At 43.5% G+C, this 11,754-nt stretch overlaps 1 long non-coding RNA gene across 1 annotated transcript; it reads right to left on the bottom strand.

The window, feature by feature from the left end:
• Nucleotides 1-1,143: 1,143 nt before the first annotated feature.
• LOC118223042 lies at nucleotides 1,144-11,451 on the bottom strand. The gene is made up of 6 exons (XR_004764386.1): nucleotides 8,757-11,451; nucleotides 8,582-8,641; nucleotides 3,232-3,453; nucleotides 2,443-2,590; nucleotides 1,879-1,962; nucleotides 1,144-1,745 (listed from the first exon to the last, which is right to left on the bottom strand). It is a non-coding gene; the product is annotated as an uncharacterized LOC118223042 (long non-coding RNA).
• Nucleotides 11,452-11,754: the final 303 nt, after the last annotated feature.

Here is an 11,754-nt window from a genome sequence, read left to right as displayed (position 1 = left end):
CACTGAGTTACAGGGTGTGTGGTCAGTCAGGTACAGGGCGTGTTGTCAGTGAATTACAGGGCGTGTGGTCAGTTAGTTACAGGGTGTCAGTGAGTGTTTGGGTGAGTGGTCAGTCGGGGCGTTTTGTCAGTTAGGTACAAGGCGTGTGATCTCTGAGTTACAGGGTGTCCGTCAGTTATCTCTGAGTTACAGGGTGTCCGTCAGTGTCCGTCAGGCGTTTTGAAAGTCAGTTACAGGGCCCGTGGTCAGTGAGTTTTAGGGCGTGTGGTCAGTGAGTTACAGGGCATGTGTTCAGTGACTTTCAGGGTATGTGGTTTTTGAGTTACAGGGCGTGCGGTCAGTCAGGTACAGGGCGTGTTGTCAGTGAATTACAGGGCGTGTGGTCAGTTAGTTACAGGGTGTCAGTGAGTGTTTGGGTGAGTGGTCAGTCGGGGCGTTTTGTCAGTTAGGTACAAGGCGTGTGATCTCTGAGTTACAGGGTGTCCGTCAGTTATCTCTGAGTTACAGGGTGTCCGTCAGTGTCCGTCAGGCGTTTTGAAAGTCAGTTACAGGGCCCGTGGTCAGTGAGTTTTAGGGCGTGTGGTCAGTGAGTTACAGGGCATGTGTTCAGTGACTTTCAGGGTATGTGGTTTTTGAGTTACAGGGCGTGCGGTCAGTGAGGTACAACGCGTGTGGTCACTACCCTGTAAAAAATCCATCAAAAAAAATAAGAAAAAAATGCTAAAGTGTAGAGGAAAAATGCTTGAATGAAGCAAAATTATTTTCCAGTGCGGTGAGATAATTTGACTTGGTAAGATTTCTTAAAACAAGAAAAAAGAACTTGCAAGAGAAATTCTCTTAAGGTCTTAAAATAATTTTTTTTTTTTTTAAGTGAAAACGTTATAAAACAGAGGCAAAAATACTCAATACTAGCATATTAATCATGTTTGTGAAACTTCATGAATAAGATTTATGTGCTCAATTCAAGAAAATGCTTGTTTAAAACAAGCAAGAATTACTACTAATTTTAAGCTATATTACCCAGATTTCCAGCAACAGAGCAAAAACCTAGCTCATTAAATATAATTTTGCTCCTGTTTTAACTACTCTTCTCTTGATGTTTAGTGGAAGTCTAAAAACAGGGATTTCTAATAAACAGAATCAAGTGAAATTGGTTGAAAACGAAACTTTTATTTGCAATTCAAGCATCCACAGAATGTTCCGTCAGACTACGTATTCTTAGACAACCAGCCCACTGACTAACTGCTTCAAACCAAGAGAGCAGACAATATAGATATGTAAACAGTAAATGGCCCAATATTCCTTAGACTTAATAAAGTAATTTTCTTCTCTGAAACATGTTGTAAATCTAAGTGTAACACTACATTCCTTCTGGAGGAATGTTACTCAATGGTTTTGCATACACTCTGGAATGTCTGGAACATTATTCATTATTGATTTAACATGAGGAAGGCACAACACTCTTAAGAAAAACCCAAGATTGAAAAACTAAATTTCACAAAAAGATGCAGATGCAGAGTACAAAAAAAATGGAAAAAAAACACAAATCTGTCACCAAGTGTCCCATTTATACAAACTAGCCAAGAAACTTGTTCCAGTCTGCCATGGCTTTCCAATAGGACCGAGTTGCATCTCTCACATGTATGGCATCCTTCAGTATCTCGGTTTGAATTTCCTTCATCTACAACCAGGTGAGGACAAGAAATGTATCTCTTCTTCAGGAACACATCTGGGTCTTCAGAGGGCTGTTGAAAAAATACAATGGAATAAAACTCATGAATGTCTGAATGAATCAGTGCACAGAATTGAGTGATTGCATGACAGAAGTCATATTTTTAAAAAGCTTCTTTACTGTCAACACGTGAATGAGAGCCTCACTTTCTTGTCTCAACTTCTTTGATGGACCAGTTGATGATGGAAACATGGCTGGTAGGGCCTTTGACAAGTTTATTGTTTTTTCCTCTGCAGAAGAGAAACAAAAACTTTAATATAACTTTAATCTTGGGTGGTATAATATTTACAGACCAAAAATGACCAACTGCTAGTTAGCAAGCAGTAGTTGGGTCAGTTCTTTTCAATTTTCAGTGCAAAAAGCACTTAAACGTACTACACAAAAACATTCAACCATGTCCACTGGTCACATAATCCTATATGAAGTACAATTTCACTTCAGATGAACATTATACATGGAGTATATACATGGTTTTTGTGCTGATTAAGAGCTGAATCCGCTATATGTGCCAACACTGTGGCTAACTAGCAGTAGCTGGATGTTTCATATAGAAGGACAGCATAGACTGAGCATGGAAGATATCCATCGATCAGCACCATCACCAGTGAGCAGGAAGTACCAACAAGTATCCAAAATTCTGAACTAACCCTTTAAGTGTTGTGCAGAATACTGTGATGGTCATATATGAGTGAGGACATTGAAAGTCTTACCATCGCTTAATATAACTTGAGGTTTCATGAGTTTTTTCATGACACCATAAAAAGTTGCTTTTGTCTGGAAACTGTCACACCGTTCCTTGACCTTGCTGAGATAGTTGGGGTTGTAACTGTCAATGATCCTTCCTAGTTCATCAAGAACCTGTAACAATACAGACCACACAAAAACTTAGTGCTGAAGTTAACGTTTCTTATGGTAGTCCTTAAACAGCAGATTTGTTGTGTAAATGCACACGTCTTTTCCCCGGTTTGCCTGCAAGTACCATCTGTTATGTGAGCACCCTCCTGCCATAAGTATTTTGCTGCAGGGAATGCAATCATCCAGTGCATTATAAAGCATGTTAATTATTTATCAGGTACAAATTTACAGTTATTAGTCAGTAGGTGATTAACTTGGTTGACATTCACTGCAGCAAAATGCTTCTGACAGGAGGAATTACCCATGACAAAAGACGCACATTTTAAGCAGTAAATCGGCGGTTTAAGGTCTAGCGTAATAAAAAGCTGATATCACCCCCATTCACTATGGCCTGACCCTCAATTTGACCTCTAAATACAGTATGAACCCTTTAAAAATATTGGTTATGAATATAAGCTAAGACCATTTTGCCAACAGCCCAATCACACAGACATGAAAACACAAATACACAGTGCAATTATGACTACTAGGCATACTTGCAGCTCAAAGACTGAAGAAATCAGTCTTATATAGTTACCTCACGTAGTTACAATCCTTTAGAGAACTAAGTAATTTCCTGGGATAATTCACTGATGTTTACTTACATGCTTCAGATCCTTGAAACATGGATATGCTTCAATAATCTTGGTGGGTCTGTCCTGCTCCTTGAGTGTGCCCGAGTCAAAAGAAGTTCTTCTAGCTTCAAATTCCAGGTTGAATAGTTGGGAAACAACTTCATTATTTGGCTAGGGTTTTTTGCAGATCTCTTGAAGGGTTTTGTAGTGCCTTGCTTGTGCTTGGCGACTGTCCTGGTCAACAGACCCATCCTATTAAAAGGAAAATATGAATAATTAGTGTTGTTGCCTCATGATATCAGATGTGCCACATAAAAAAGAAACAAACTTAGAGAACAAACATTGTTGAAGTGTACACTATTGGACAAGTGCAGACAAATTTTTTTTGGTGTCTTTCTAAATTTTGGGCCAAATTCTCCTTCACAGTATGACATTTACCCATTATTTCAGCAGGATTCTGCTGTTCAGGGGCTTCCTGTTCTTGTGTACTGCTCCTGACACGAGAGTTTCCAAGTATCACTACGCTCGAGTCAGCATCATAGTCCCCTGAAGAGGTCTGGCTACTTGAAGTTCCAACGCCTCCAACGACATCCATATTGATGCAATGTCTCTTCCGTCCATGGCCACGCTCAGGTGTTGGGCCTTGTTTCCTTTTTGGTGATCGTATATTCTGAAGTCTCTTGTTAAGCTGATTGTAGAGTGTTACTTGTGGAATATCATATAATGATGATTACATTAAAGGGATGTGCCACTGAAATATTGAAGTCAGAGGTTTTCAGACCCCAAGAAGTCCAGCAGTTGTATAGATACTGTGATGTTTGTAAGACATAAATAGCATTTTTGTAATGTTAACTACTGCTTTGAAATACTTTTGTATTGAATTGTACTGTTTGTTTAAACTGTTCGATAAAGTTAGTTCAAACGCATCACTTCCTGTTAGCCAGACCAGGAAGTGAAAGCCACATGTCCACAGCGGTGAATCAGTACATGGATCCACTCGCATCTACACACAGACTGATGAATCAATGTCGTAAGTCGATGTATTTCATTATTTACATGTTAAAGTTCATATATTAAGGGTTATTTGATAAGTTAAGATTAAAAACATTGTATTTACAAATATATACATGGTAGTTCATGCTTCTGCAATGCTAATCCCAGTACAATGCTAAGTTTGTAAAAAAAAAAAAACAACAACACTAGACTTAGTGCATTTTCCTTTTCTGTATTTTTATTATCCTGCAGTTTTCACTCCATGTCACTGTGAACGAGTTACCAGTAAACGTTTCTTCAACTATGACGACAACTCTTGCTTCATTTTGAGTGGAGTTTAGCTTCGTGTTTAGTCTGCGGGTCTTACACCCTTACGAAAACACTAAAGTGAAAAGACAGAAGAGATCAGTATTTGTAAAGTATCAGAATGGCTTCCAAAAGCGTAAAATCATCAACTTTAAGTGCAAGATCATCAGTCTCTTCATCCAGTGCGGCAGGACGCGCCCGAACTAAGGCCGAAGCAGCTAGGATAAGAGCAGCGTACGCATCACAGCAACTAAAGCTGAAGCTAGAATTAGATAGACAAGCACTAAAGATGCAGAAAAAAGGAGAAGAGATGCTGAAGCACAGTTTTAAAAAATTAGAATAGACGCAGAACTAGAAGTGTTACAGATATAATGTGAAGCAGAAGCAACAGCAGCATAAGCACAGATGTTGGAAATAGCAGAAGGATTGCAAGTTATAGCCTAGACGAAGCTGTAGCAACAGAGTCTGAAAAAAGCAAAATCGAACGCACCAATGAATATGTCCGTTCACAAAACATCCTGAAACAATGTGCTAACTCCCCACACTCACCTATTGTGGGCCCATCCCGTATGTAACCGGATAAGAGTGTCATAACATGGCGGTCCTCCACGGAAGACATTGCACAACCATCATTAGGTAACCCTAAAGCAGAATTCAGCCCTATATCCCGAAGCAAGCTTCTCCAGCCAGCCCAACACCTGTAGCAGAACCCTTGGCACAGTACTTAGCCAGACGAAGTCTCGCAACCTCAGGCCTGTACCAATTTGATGACAAGCCTGAAAACTACTGCGCATAGTACGCCTCATTCACCAATACAATCAGTGTTATTAATTTGAGTGCTGCCTAGCAACTCGACCTCATGACAAAGTGGCTTGGCAAGGAGTCATGTGAATATGTAAAACGCATACGCTTAGTGTATGTTGGCAATCCCACTGTGGCGCTAAACAAGGCATAGGAATGTCTCCGCGAATGCTACGCCGCCCCAGAGATCATGGAGAAGTCACTTTTTCAGCGACTGGAGAGTTTCCCGAAGCTCACCAACAAAGACCATGTCAAGCTCCACGAGCTCGGCGACTTGCTGACTGAGATCCTTGGTGCCAAAGAAGATGGCTATCTCACAGGTCTGTCGTATTTGGACACCTCACGAGGCATCTCGCATCTTAGAAAAACTACCTTTTGGACTTCAAGAGAAGTGGCTGTCCGCTAGTTCAAGATACAAGGAAGAGAACAATGGTCAGTTCCCTCCCTTTGAGTACTTCTGCAGATTTGTGTGCTATGAAGCCAAAAAGTGGAATGATCCCAGCTCCATGCACCAAGGGAGCACTGCAACCTCTACCAAACAGGACAGACTCACCTTGAAGAAATTCAACAATGACAGATCTATCTCGGTACACAAAACCGACGTTTCCTCAGTAAAAATCAACAAACAATCAAATGATGACCCCACCAAGACCTGCCCAGTGCACAACAAACCACACTCACTCCAGGATTGTAGAACAGAGAAAGGCCTTCCTCAAAGAGAAAGGAATATGTTTCAGATGTTGTGCATCTACCTCACACCTTGCTAAAGATTGCAAGTCTTCAGTGAAGTGCCTGGAATGCAACCGCACCTACCATGTCACAGCCATGCATCCTGGTCCACCACCTCAAACCTCAAAGGCTCCTTCACCGTCACAAGAGAACGGTGGGGAGGGAGAAGCTAATGCTAACATGGCTGTCATTAGCTCAAATTGCACAGAGGTTTGCAGCACAGGCTAATGGAGCCGCTCTCGTGCAAAGATCTGCCTCGCAAAGGTATATCCAAAGGATGCTAGGCACAAGGCTGTCAATGCCTACGTGATCATGGATGACCAGAGCAATCGCTCACTAGCGAAACCAGTTCTTCAACCTCTTTGATGTAGAAGGCAAATCATTCCCGTACAGGCTAAGAACTCGCTCTGGTTTAGTAGAAACGTCAGGGAGACGTACGGAAGGATTCCAAGTTGAATCTCTGGATGGCAAAGTGGTAATTTCTCTCCCACCGCTCATTGAGTGTAGTGAGATCTTGAATAATCGCTCAGAGATTCCAATACCAAGTGTCGTGCTGCACCAACCCCATCTCCAGCACATCGGCAAACACCTCCCAGAACTAGATCCGAATGCGGAAATTCTTCTGAAGAGACATTATGAGAGCACATAAGGTCAGACAACAGGTTAACGGGCCGCACAACGCTCCGTTCACACAACGCCTAGACCTTGGCTGGGTGGTAGTGGGAGAGTGTGCCTGGGAAACATTCATAATCCGACAGTCAACAACTTCAAGACTAATGTGCTGGAAGGTGGTCGTCATTCAATTTTTCAACCCTGCACAAGCTACATGCATGTCAAGGAAACACAGGATAGCTTCAACCGAGCAGCCAAAGCTACAGAGATGCTGGGGAAAACGGTGTGTAACAGAACGAAACACGACAACAGACTTGCTCCGTCGATCGAGGATACCATCTTCCTGAACAGGATGGATGCTAACATCTACAGAAACAATGATAATAGTTGGGTTGCCCCACTCCCTTTCACAGAACCACGCCAGCCTCTTCCCAACAACAGAGAGCAGGCCGTCAGCAGGTTTGTGTCTCTTCGGAGAGTGCTAAAAAGAAAACCAGAAATGCAAGAACAGTATGTTGCATTCATGGGCAAGATCTTCCAAAATGGACACGCTGAGGTAGCACCACCGCTGAAGGACGGTGAGGAATGCTGGTACCTTCCTACGTTTGGAGTATATCATCCTCGAAAGCCCAACCAGATCAGGGTAGTCTTTGACTCTAGCGCCCAGTACTGTGGTGTCTCCCTCAACGACGTGTTGCTAACTGGTCCGTATCTGAATAATACCCTAATCAGGGTTCTTCTCCACTTTTGGAAAGAGAAAGTAGCAGTGTTAGCAGACATCCAACAGATGTTCCACTGTTTCATAGTGCGTGACGACCACCGCAACTTTCTTCATTTCTTGTGGTACAAGGACAACAACATTACTAAGGAGGTCATTGAGTACCGGATGAAAGTCCGTTTTCGCCAACAGCCCTTCACCCGCTGTGGCAATCTATGGTTTGAGAAGAGCCATCAGAGAAGGAGCACAGCAGTATGGCGCTGACACTGTTGAATTTGTGGAAAGACACTTCTATGTCGACGAAGGCTTGATATCCGTACCAACCGACTACGAAGCAATCGACTTGATGAGAAGAACGCAGACCTCTCTAGGAGAATCAAACCTTCGTCTCCACAAGTTCGCCTCAAACAGCCAAACAGTCTTGAAGGCCTTTCCCCCAGAGGACTGCGGAACGATCGTCAAGGAGCTAGATCTCACCGGAGAGACACTGCCCCACACAGCGCAGCTTGGGTCTGCTCTGGGAGATATACACAGATACCTTCACTTACGTTGTGTCGACAAAACCCAAACCATTCACTCGCCAAGGGGTTCTGTCCACAGCAAACAGTATCTTCGATCCCCTGGGTTTGTTGGCACCTGTCACCGTCCAGGGAAGGGCTCTCCTAAGAGAGCTTACCTCCGAACTGTCAGACTGGGATACTCCTCTCCCCAAAGAGAAACTTGACAAGTGGGACACTTGGCAAGAATCGCTCCAAGATCTCAGACAGCTTCACGTGCCACATACTTACTCTAATATGTCACTTTCGAAGGCAGAGCACACCGAGCTATGTGTGTTCTCGGATGCCTTGACGACGACAATCGGGGCTGTTGCATACCTGAAGACAGTCCAAAAAGATGGACAAACCGAGGTTGGATTCATCATGAGTAAGGCAAAGCTAGCACCCCAATCTGAACCTACCATCCCACGATTGGAGCTGTCCGTGGCTGTCTTAGCCGTCGAGATGGCGGATCTCATCTAAGATGAGCTAGATGTCAAACTGGATGCTACAAATTTCTATAGCGACAGTAAGGTAATCCTTGGTTACATCCACAATGCGACTAAGAGATTCTACGTCTACATCCACAACCAAGTGCAACGTATATGCCAGTCCTCAAAACCTGAGCAATGGCATTACGTTAACTCTGAGGAAAACCCTGCCAACCACGCGTTAAGATCCTTACCTGCATCTCGCCTGGCGCAGACCACCTGGTTCTCCGGACCATCCTTCCTGAGATCATCACCTGCGGAAAAAGCACAAACAAGTGAAAAATTTAACCTAATAGAACCGGAAAATGACAGTGAAATCAGACCAGAAGTAAAGACCTACAATACTTACCTGAATGAGGAGATACTCACCCCAGTCCGCTTCCAATGCTTCTCCAGTCTCCGCTCACTCCTCAGAGGCGTCGCCTTCCTCATCCACATCGCCAGATCCTGCAAACAGAGGAACGAAGACCGTGAGTGCAAAGGGTGGCACAGATGTAAGCGTCCTCGCACCCCAGAGGAACTGGACTAAGCAATACACGTTGTCCTTCAAGCGTCACAAAGGTCAGAATTCACAAAGGAACTTGCAGCTCTCCAAGCGCAAAAACCAATTCCCAAAAACAGCTGTCTCCAAAAGCTCAGCCCGATCATCGAGAACAACTTTATCCGTGTCGGAGGTCGACTACAACACTCCAACCTGGAGTCTGGTGAAAAGCAACCCATAATTTAGCCTAAAGACAGCCATGTATCCCTACTGCTGACACGCCACCATCATGAGCAAGTGAAGCACCAGGGTCTTCACATCACGGAGGGAGCTGTAAGGGCAGCAGGATTATGGGTCTTGGGTGGCAAGAGACTCAGAAACTCAGTATTCCACAACTGCACGACATGCAGGAAGCTCCGAGGGAAGCTCGAGGAACAACACATGGCAGATTTACCATCCGAACGCCTTCAGGCATGCCCTCCGTTTACATATGTGGGACTGGACGTCTTTGGTCCTTAGTCAGTCGCAGCTAGGCAGACCCGAGCAGGAAGCAAGAGATGGGCCATCATGTTCAGTTGTATGAGCTCAAGAGCTGTTCATGTTGAGCTAATAGAGTCCTTGGGCACATCAAGTTGCATAAATGCACTCAGGCGCTTCTTTGCCATTAAAGGCCCGGTCCAACCGCGGAACTAACTTCATCGGCGCTAGCAAGGAACTCGGGATAGGTAAAAGCCAGCTGGACCCAAACATGCAAAGGTATCTAAGTGAGCAAGGGTGTGTCTGGGAGTTCAACCTACCACATGCTTCCCATATGGGGGGCTGTTGGGAGAGAATGATAGGCACCGCGAGAAGAATCTTGGATTCCATGTTGCTCCAGCTAAACACTTGCCTCACCCATGAAGTGCTCTCTACGTTAATGGCAGAAGTCACTGTGATTATGAACGCGCGACCACTTTTACCAGTATCTACAGATCCAGACAACCCCCTGATACTCTCTCCATCGATGTTCCTCACGCAGAAGACCAGAGTCCCACCTCCTCCTGGTGACTTCTCGGAGAAGGATCTGTATACGAAACAGTGGAGACAAGTCCAAGCTCTCGCAAATCAGTTTTGGGCACGATGGCGACAAGAATACCTACCTTATTTACAACACAGACAGAAGTGGATGACGCTTCGCAGAAACCTACAAGTCGGGGATTTAGTCCTGCTCAGAGACAAACAGGCCAAACGCAACTCCTGGCCTATGGCTAGGATCTCCGCCACGTTCCCTGGTAAAGACGGACACGTCAGAAAGGTCGAGGTTAAAACAGCTGACCGAGATAATGTAAAGACATTTCTCAGACTAATTGCGGAAGTTGTCTTACTTCTCCCAGAAGGCAGGCAGAAAGACTGATTTGAACTCCTTGTAGCCTAGGTTTAGTGACCTCACTGAGGCCACTAAAACAGACATCACACTCCCCTGTTCGATAAAGTTAGTTCAAATGCATCACTTCCTGTTAGACAGACCAGGAAGTGAAAGCCACATGTCCACAGTGGTGAATCAGTACATGGAACCATTTGCATCTACACACAAAGACTGATGAATCAATGTCGTAAGTCGATGTATTTCCTTATTTACATGTTAAAGTTCATATATTAAGGGTTATTTGATGAAAAATGCATTTAATAAATTAAGATTAAAAACATTGTATTTACAAATATATACAAGGTAGTTCATGCTTCTGCAATGCTAATCCCAGTACAATGCTAAGTTTGTAAAAAAACAACACTAGACACTAGTGCATTTTCCTTTTCTGTATTTTTATTATCCTGCAGTTTTCACTCCATGTCACTGTAAACGAGTTACCAGTAAACATTTCTTCAACTACAACGACAACTCTTTCTTCATTTTGAGTGGAGTTTAGCTTCGTGTTTAGTCTGTGGTTCTTTCACCCTTACGAGAACACTAAAGATACAGAAACAACTGATTGATAAAGATGCACAATGAATACAGTCCAAGAATCTGTCACCCTATTGCTCATCTTTTCCATTAAATTGTTGTTTAAGCCTGCGAACGTATCGAAAACACTGATGATGTAGGATTTGGATTAATCTCCTCGATAAAGTACGTCTGCAGATTGAAAACATCAGATGAACTTTCATATTCCTTTTATGTTTTTCCTGAAGTATGCATGTGCATTTTCCCCAGTGGATTTAAAAGGTAATTGATTGCCATTGTTACTGAATTCATGTACATGCATACCTCAAGAAAAATGACGTAATGACATCCTATTATATTAGATTTGATTTGCTGGCGTCAACAATGTACAAATACTCAAAAGAACCCAACAGTAATAAATAACATCTTATAAATGGCCATGTTATTTCTTGCTTTGTGGGATATCTAGCATCTTCTGTCTCAACACGTGCTCTTAGAATGGAGATCATGTTTGTTTCTCACTAGTCTGCATCTAAGTTCCTTTGACATTATGCAGTCCTCTATCCCAGTATGCTTCCTTTCATAGTAGAGCTTGCGAATTTACTCCAACTCGCTGTCTGTGTATATGACTGTGGCAAACACGCCTGCCACAGGCCACCGAAGTGGCTTTCCTTGGGGCCCTCCAGCACAGAGACACAGGGAGATGATGTTAAAACAGTCCACATTTATTCCACGAGGGTTTGGCAAGATGGTAACGCCAAATGAGCAGATGTAAAAACCCTGTCATGACAGAGAGCTGCCTGGTGTGGGTGGGGATGGCAGATTTAACCTGTGCGCAGTGATTACCTCACTACGCACAGGTGCAGCCACTCCTGTTCCTGGGTCCAATTAGCCTAGCCAATTATCTAATTCTTCACCAATTATCCAATTGGCCAGGTCTAATTAGCTTGACCCAGGGCAGGTGTGGC

The sequence above is a fragment of the Anguilla anguilla genome, chromosome 3, assembly GCF_013347855.1.
Source record: "Anguilla anguilla isolate fAngAng1 chromosome 3, fAngAng1.pri, whole genome shotgun sequence".
In the NCBI taxonomy this organism is placed as follows: Eukaryota; Metazoa; Chordata; class Actinopteri; order Anguilliformes; family Anguillidae; genus Anguilla; species Anguilla anguilla.
This window is presented reverse-complemented; position numbering and strand designations above follow the sequence as displayed.